Source organism: Chrysochloris asiatica, unplaced genomic scaffold (assembly GCF_000296735.1).
Source record: "Chrysochloris asiatica unplaced genomic scaffold, ChrAsi1.0 scaffold00013, whole genome shotgun sequence".
NCBI classification, from domain to species: domain Eukaryota; kingdom Metazoa; phylum Chordata; class Mammalia; order Afrosoricida; family Chrysochloridae; genus Chrysochloris; species Chrysochloris asiatica.
Genome location: NW_006408531.1, coordinates 34,921,182 through 34,929,415, shown reverse-complemented (window position 1 = coordinate 34,929,415; position 8,234 = coordinate 34,921,182).

Below are 8,234 nucleotides of genomic sequence, written 5' to 3'. Positions count from 1 at the left end.
AGTATACGGTTTGATAGTTTACACAAATGTACACACCTCAAGTTTAACAAACCTATCAAGATGAGGATATTGCTGTCACTCTAAATTGTCGTCTTAAGGTCCTTGACATGAAATAGTAACTGAGCAACTGACTCATCATTAGAATTGTTGTTGTTTAGTGCCTTCTAGGCGGTTCTGAATCACAGTGACCCTGTATAGGGTTCCAGAGCAGCAGCTGGTATGCCCCTCTTAATCCCTGGTTGTGTTCCCTGCCCTGAAATCTACTTTGTCTCAAGATAACATAACCACTTCAGCTCTTATGATTAGGGGTTGCATAATATATTTTCTATCCTTTTACTTTTAACATGTGACTTTATATTGAGTATAAATTTCATATAGACAGTGTGTATTAGGATTTGTTTTTTTAATTCTTCTATCTTACTCTTTGTTTCTATTTGTTTCATTTGTTCTTTTTCGTTTTCACATCCATTCCTACTTTCCTTTGGATAAATTAATTTTTAAATATTTCATTTTTAGTGTTACTTTTTGCTTTATTTTTAAGTGGTTGTTTTATTTTCTGGATATGAATTCTTAACTTTTTATAGTCAACTTTCAAATAATATTATACCATCTCACATACAATGTGAGGATCTTGAAATAGTATTCTTCTATTTTTCCCGATTTTCTATGCATTTTATAATAAATATAGTTTACTTGTATATATATTATAAATCCAACAATTAATTATTGTAATTTTTACTTCAAATGGACAATTATGTTTTAAATAACTTTGAAAGTAAGAACAATAAACTGAGTCTTTGTTTAGCATTTTCTTTGATGTTGAGTGGGGCTATCTTGTTCATATCATGCACACTGGATTGTGGACGAGAAGGTTCTGGTGTAGTGCTATAGGAACAACACTGCACTGCTGTCATGTCAGCATTTCAAACCCACCAGATGCTCCTCGGAAACCCTACAAAGAAAGGGTCACTATGAGTCGGAAGCGACTTGATGGCACTTAACAACAATAAGAGGGTTATCTTGTTGGACATAAATACTTGAAAGAAAATGATGAATTGAGGCTATGCCATTAAAGCTACTTAAAACAAATGATTCTGTAGTTTTGCAATTGATTAGTGTACAGTTTCTTATTAACTAAATAATCAGATTTTAAAACTCATTTTGTGAGTCTTTTCCAAGTCAAAACAAGAAAATCTTATAATAGCATTTCAATATAAGACAGTCAAAGATTATTGCATTAGTAGGTCTAAATACTGGATTTGAACAAATTCAAGATTAAAACCTTAATCTCTGTATCATAGAGATTTATTTTATTTTGATTTGGTTTTAATAATTTTTGCAATCCAAGGCTATCTAGAAGACAGCAAAGGATTGAGAAGACATACTTACAAGTAAATATATTACTGAAAATATTATCAGACTTTTCAATCAATGGAGCTAAAACTACATGACCTCTAAAACAGAAAGCTAGAGAGAATACTAATGCCAATCTTTTTTGAATAAATTTGTCAGTTCCAACTCAATCCTAATCTGTTAAAAAGTTTTGAAATGATGATGTTCAGTGACTATGTACTCCTAAAGAATCTCCAAGAAGCCTTGAAAATCCCCCAGTCTTTTATGACCTATCCTGTCTCATCAAAACAATGAGAATCTTGAATGTAGTTTCCCAAACTAACGTAACATCCCCACTTCAACTTCAGGCCCTCCTCTCCAGGTAGGGATATACTTGTGTATATCCATTTTTGTTGTTTATAAGTACTTTTGCACTAATTCCAACTCATATCAACCCTGAATAGTGTTTCTGAGGAGTGGCTAGTAGATTTGAACCACCTACTTTGCAGTTAGCAGTCCAGTGCTTATCCTATAGTTTCACATCAGAACTCCTGGATGTTTTATAGTAATTGAAAACCTTTGTCTTAAAATGTTTGCCATTGTTCAGAATCTCGACTTGTCTTACAAGGTTAGATAGCAAACCTACATCTTATCTCAAGAACAAACTCTAGTCAACTTGGCTGTCAAGACTGATGTACGCAATCAGAATTTGCAAATCTATAAAAGAAATAGAGTTTTAGAGTAAATAGTTGGCTATCAAGCCATGACTAATGTATTCTCTTCCTGCAGACAAACAACTGAAAACATAACAAGAATACCAGTTGTAAAAAGGAAAATCTCTTTAAACTTCACAAATAAAAAAAAAAAAAAAAAAAAAAAGCAATATTAAGTCATAGGACCCTGGAGTGGCACTGTAGTTATCCTAACCCACAAGCCACTCCTCAGAAACCCTATACAAGGCCGCTATGAGTCAGAACTGACTCGATGACACTTAACAGCAGCAATATTAAGCCATACCTAGTTTGCTAAAATTCTGTAATTTATTTAAACTTACATACAATGCTGTAATGGACTATCTAACTAGCCATACTTATTATGACTTTTATATGTCTTTCTCTATGACTGCTCATTTGATTTTTATTTGTATTTTTCTATATTTATTTGCTTGAAGTATAATTAATTTTAAAACATTTCTATAATTAAAGAGTTTTGGTTCTATTTTCATTGTACTTCAATGGTATAACATTTTGATATATATCAATGTCTGTTTTCCATTATGGAAAGTTTTCCTCAGTTATGATTTTATTATGCCTCTTATACCAGTTGTTTGATATCTTGCTTAGTAATACCCATAATTTTAAAACTGTATCTCGGTCTCTTCTTTTCATGTCTAACATTTTTACTTTTGTTATTTTTATTGTCTTTTGGCATTCTAGAAATACTCTTCAAACTATATCATTCTACTCATTATTGTTGTTGTTGTTGTTAAGCGCCATTGAGTTGGTTCTGACCCATAGTGACCCTGTATAGGGTTTCTGAAGAGTGGTTGGTGAGCTTGAAGCACCGACCTTATGGTTCAAATCAACTTTGCTGTACAGCGCATTAACTCACAGCACCACACCAGGACTCCATTTTTGTTACAAAAGTTCTACCTTTACAATGGTGACAGTCGCAATTAGTCATGATAAGAATTATGCACTATTGAATCATAAGACTCTTATCCCCATTTCTTTTTACCAGCCACATCTAGACAAGGTGAAAACTATTCAGTGGGGACTCTATCTTCCCCCACACTCTTAAACTATACTCCCCCTTGAAACCTTGTAAACCAGTCACTTTGTGCCTTTATCGCCCCCTCATTTTAGGTAGCCAGTGTCCAAGTTGCCCGTCCCTATCTACCTTGTGTAGAGGGGATAGCATTGATACTTGATGTGAAGACTCCTTCCCTCTCTGTTCGTATTTTGAGCTACTACATCCATGAGTATAGGTCAAGTTCATCAAATTGTAGAATTTACCTTTGCTTCCTTTATCAAATTTTTTTTTTTTTTTTTTTTTTTTTGTCTTCTAGTCAAGTTCTGATTATTAAGCCTAGGCTTGATCTATCTATCTGCAAGTTTGGGTGTTTTTTTGCATCTCCCCTCACTTCATAGCAGCTGGATGCTTCACTCTCAGCTCCAGACCTCTGTGGCTATGTCCTTGTCCATGGGCTCATGTGTCCCCAGGTCTCACCACACTTTGGACTAACCAGCCCTTCCTCTTCTCTCTCCCATTTCTAGGTCAACAGGAGTCTTTGAAATGTGGCTGAACTCAGCCTATTTCTTCATTGCTGTCTTTTCCCCTCTTCCACTCACCAGTAGACCAATGTGGTTGCCAGCAAGCTTACATATCTGCTCCTGTGTTTTCTTTGAGTTCCAGTCTTAGAGGGGGGGGTTTGTCCTGAAGGGACTTGATTGCATGCCTTGATGGCTTCCCAGGGAACAACTTGTTTATTCTTATAATAGCTGATCATATTGCCATTTTTGTTTTTGGGTTTTTCTTGCTCATCTTTCTTTAAAGATGTATCTTCTGTTGCTTTAGCTGTTCCAGGTTGATCTGCTTGTCCTTTCTAGTGGGAATGTCCGACCTCAGAAGGTTCTGGTTGGCAAGCCATGGTATTTTAAATTGCATCGTATGAATGTGGAAGTTGGACAATGAATAAGGAAGACCATAGAAGAACTGATGTGTTTGAGTTATGGTAGTGGAGAAGCATGGAGTCTTGGTGTGGTGCTATGGGTTAATGTACTGGACTGCAAAGTCGGTTTGATCCACAAAGTTGGTGGTTCAAGCTAATTAGCTGCTTTTTGGAAATCCTATACAGGGTCGCCATGGGTCGGAACTGACTTGGTGGCACTTAACAACAACAGTGGAGAAGAATAGTGAAAGTACCATGGTACTATCAGAAGAACAAACAAATCTGTCTTGGAAGAAGTACAGCCAAAATGTTCCTTAGAGGCCAGAATGGTTAGACTTTGTTTCTCATACATCAGACAAGTTATCAAGAGGGACCAGTCCCTAGAGAAGGACATGGTGCTTGGTAAAGGGAAAGGTGAGTGACTAATAGGAAGATTTGGACTGAGATGATGAGATGGACTGACACCGTGGCAGCAGAAATGGGCTCAAGTGTTACAACAATGGGCACAGGGCAGGGCAGTATTTTGTTCTGTTGTGCATAGAGTCACTGTGGGTCAGAACCAACTTGACGGCACCTAACAACATCACCAAATATATCCCATTGCAAACATTATTTCTAGAAATATGTAAACAGACAAAATACATTGTTATTATTTATGTTCTACACCAAATCATTTCACTTTATTCAGAATTTACTCCCTTCTTATAAGGCAAATGAAGCACAGATTGTTTGCTCCTGCAACAGGCCCAGTGGATTCAAGTGCCTTGAAGAAAGGGCTAATGATCCATTTCCCTAAGATTATATATATAGCCAATGAATCAGAAGCACCTGGAGTTGCCAGGAGCTGTAACCAACTTGTAAGGAACAGGGCTTTTCTTTTTGTGTTTTGTATCAGAGTGACAGAAAAAAAAAAAAAAAAAAAAAAAAAGCCAGTGAATGTATATGTGTTCTGAAATGACAATGTTTTAAAAGAGCCTTCCTATATATTTATGTTTACAAATATTTTCCCATGATACCAATTATTTCCAACTATATATGTATGGAAAGAAAACTCTCAAAATGCTGGCATTTTAACTCCAAAATTAAGGCTCACTTTTCACCAATTTGATGAGTAAAATCATGTATAATGTCATTCCTGTGTCTTTAAAAGAACAATAAAAATTATAATCATAATGACTTCAACTGATCTTTTGTGTTCAAAAACTTGCTTTAGAAATGAAAATAATTAATCTCTCATTTTACTTTAATTTTATATCACTTGTGTTCAAAGATAACATTATAATACTATGCTTTCAATCAGCTGTTGGTTGAATAGTGGGAAAAGTTTTATATCTCATTCATTATGTTACTGATCAAGTGACATTGATAACTGATTCAATAAATTGTCTTGAAAGTAATGGCCTGCAAAGATTAAAATTCAAATGGACTGTATCTATTTAAGGATCCGATTTCTTTTATAAAGTAAATATGGAAATATTTTATCCATCTGAAGGCCTAGGTGGAACCGATGTACTTTTGTGTCAATACTTTTTGCTGTCCTTAGAGTTTTATATTAGAGAGTGAAGTGCTAATAATGATACTAAAAGTTTTCGTTTGTTCAGGTGGGTGGATGAAGGTGCCATTCACATGCAATGTAAAAACTAGAGGAGAAGCAGATGTCAGGGAAGACCTTTCGTTATGGTAAGCAAATACCTTTAAAACAAAAAGGCAGAATCATGGACTGGCACTGGGAATAAAATGCATTCTGAACCTAATCTGCTTTATTTGTTGAAGATATGGGCAGAGAGAGAAGAGCAGAGATCAACATGTTAGATCCTTCCTTGGCTCAGTTCCCAGGAAAGGCAAGGAATGTGTTTTATATGGTGGCACTGTAGGATACACACTGGACTGCTAACCGCAAGCTCAGCAGTTCAAATCTACCAGTCCCTCTTTGGAGACCCTATACAGGGTTGCTATGAATTGAAATTGACTTGACAGCTCTTAACAACAACAATAACATACTAGTAAAGTGGAGTCCTGGTTTGGTCCTGTAGGATAAGCACTGTAAGGTAAGCCCAAGCTCAGTAGTTCAAAGCCACCACTCACTCCTTGGAAACCCTATACAAGGTCATTATGAGCCAGAACTGACTCATTGGCATTTAACAACAACAACTACAATACTAGTAAAACAGGCAGAATTCTGTGTCTAAAAAGAGAGCTTTTAAAGTCCTCCTTAAAATATCCACTTTAGAATCCTTATAGTCTTTTGCCATTCTTAGGGTAACAGGAGCCAATGTGACAAAGAACAAAGCAAAGCCTAACTACTCTGATTCCCTTTCCTTAATTCTTGACTTCCGCATATCTTTAACTTTTGCAGCAGATTTGTCCAGTGCAATATGTTGTTGATTTCTTTACAGCTGCTTCTATGGGTGTTGATTGTAGATCCAAGTAAAATGAATTTTTGACAATTTACACACTTGCTACGTTTGCCATTATATGGTTTATTCGTTCAGTTGTGAGGGTTTTTGTTTTCTTTATGTTGAGGTATATAAGACTGTAGTCTTTGATCTTCATCAGCAAGTGCTAGAAGTCCTTTTCACTTTTAACAGGGAAGATTGTGTCGGCTGCATACCACTGGGTCTTCCTCCAGTCCTGATGCTGCATTCTTCCTATAGTCCAGCATCTCAGATTATTTGGTTAGTATAAAGATTGAATAAATATGGTGGAAAGAAACAATCCCAATGCAAACTTTTTCTGATTTTCAACCACATATCATCCACTTCTTCTGTTGAGACAACTGCCTATTGGTCTCTGTACAAGTTCCACATGAGTACGACTATTTTGGAATTCCATTCTTTGCAACGATATGCATAATTTGCTATGATCCATATAATTGAAAGTCTTTGCATCATCAATAAAACACAGGTAAACATCTTTCTGGTATTCTCTACCTTCAGCCAGTATCCATTTGACAGCAGCAATGATATCCCTCATTTCATGTCTTCTAAATCTGGTTTGAATTTTCAGCAGTTCCCTGCATCTGTATAGCTACAATCGTTTTGATTTATCTTCAGCAAAGTTTCCTTTCATATGAAATGAATGATGCTGTTCTATAATTTCTACAATATGCTAGATCATCTTTCTTTAGGATAGACACATTTATGGATCTCTTCCAGTCATTTTCAAAAACAAGAAGACGGGCAGGTAGCTGCTGTCTTTCAATTTTTTTTGTCCTAGACAAATGAGCACTTCAGCATTGCATCCTTTTGTTGAAAAATCACAATTGATATTTTGTCAGTTCCTGGCACCTTGTTTTTCATCAATGCCTTTAATGCAACTTGAACTTCTTCCTTCAATATCATCAGTCTCTTTTATATGAAATGGAAGAACATCAACTCATTCTTTTTTTTTTTTTTTAACGTCAGCTCATTCTTTTCGTACAGTGACTCTGTGTATTCCTTCCATCTTCTCTTTATGCTTCCTGCATTTTTCAATATGTTATCATAGAATTTTAAAGACTTGAATCTTTTCATCAGTTCTTTCTGCTTGAATTACGCTGAGTCTGTTCTTCCCTTTTGATTTTCTAGCTCTAGGTCTTTGCTCATTTTATTATAATATGTTACTTTCCCTTATCTAGCTGCCTATTGAAATCTTTCTTTAGCTCTTTTACTTCAGAAGTTCTTCCTTTCCCTTTTGCTTCTCTATGTTTAGTTGCACATTTCAAAGTCTCTTATAACACTTCTTTGGTCTTTCTTTCTTTATAATGACATTTTCTTTTATGTATAATGCCTTTCATTTCATCTCAATACTCTTCTGGTCTTCAGTCATTGTTCAGTGTGTCAAATCTCTTCTTGAGATAGTCTCTAAATTGAGGAGGGATATATTCAAGGTTGTGCTCTGGCTGTTGTGGACTTACTTTAGTTTTCCTTAACTTCATCTTGAACTTTCACAGTCAACCTCAAGCCTTTTTCTGACTGATGATATTGAACGTCTCCATTGTCTCTTTCCACAGATGTAATAAATTTGATTTATGTGAATTCCATCTGGCAAGGTCACTGTGAATAATTGCTGTATATGTTGTTGAAAAAAGGTATTCCCAAGAGGTCCTTGGTCTTGCAAAATTTTATGATGAGATTTTCACTATCATTTCTATTATTAAGGCTTTATTTTTCAATTACTGATTCTTCTTTGTATCCAACTTTCACATTCAAATCACCAATAATTATCAAACAGCTTGTGTAAGGACCAAACT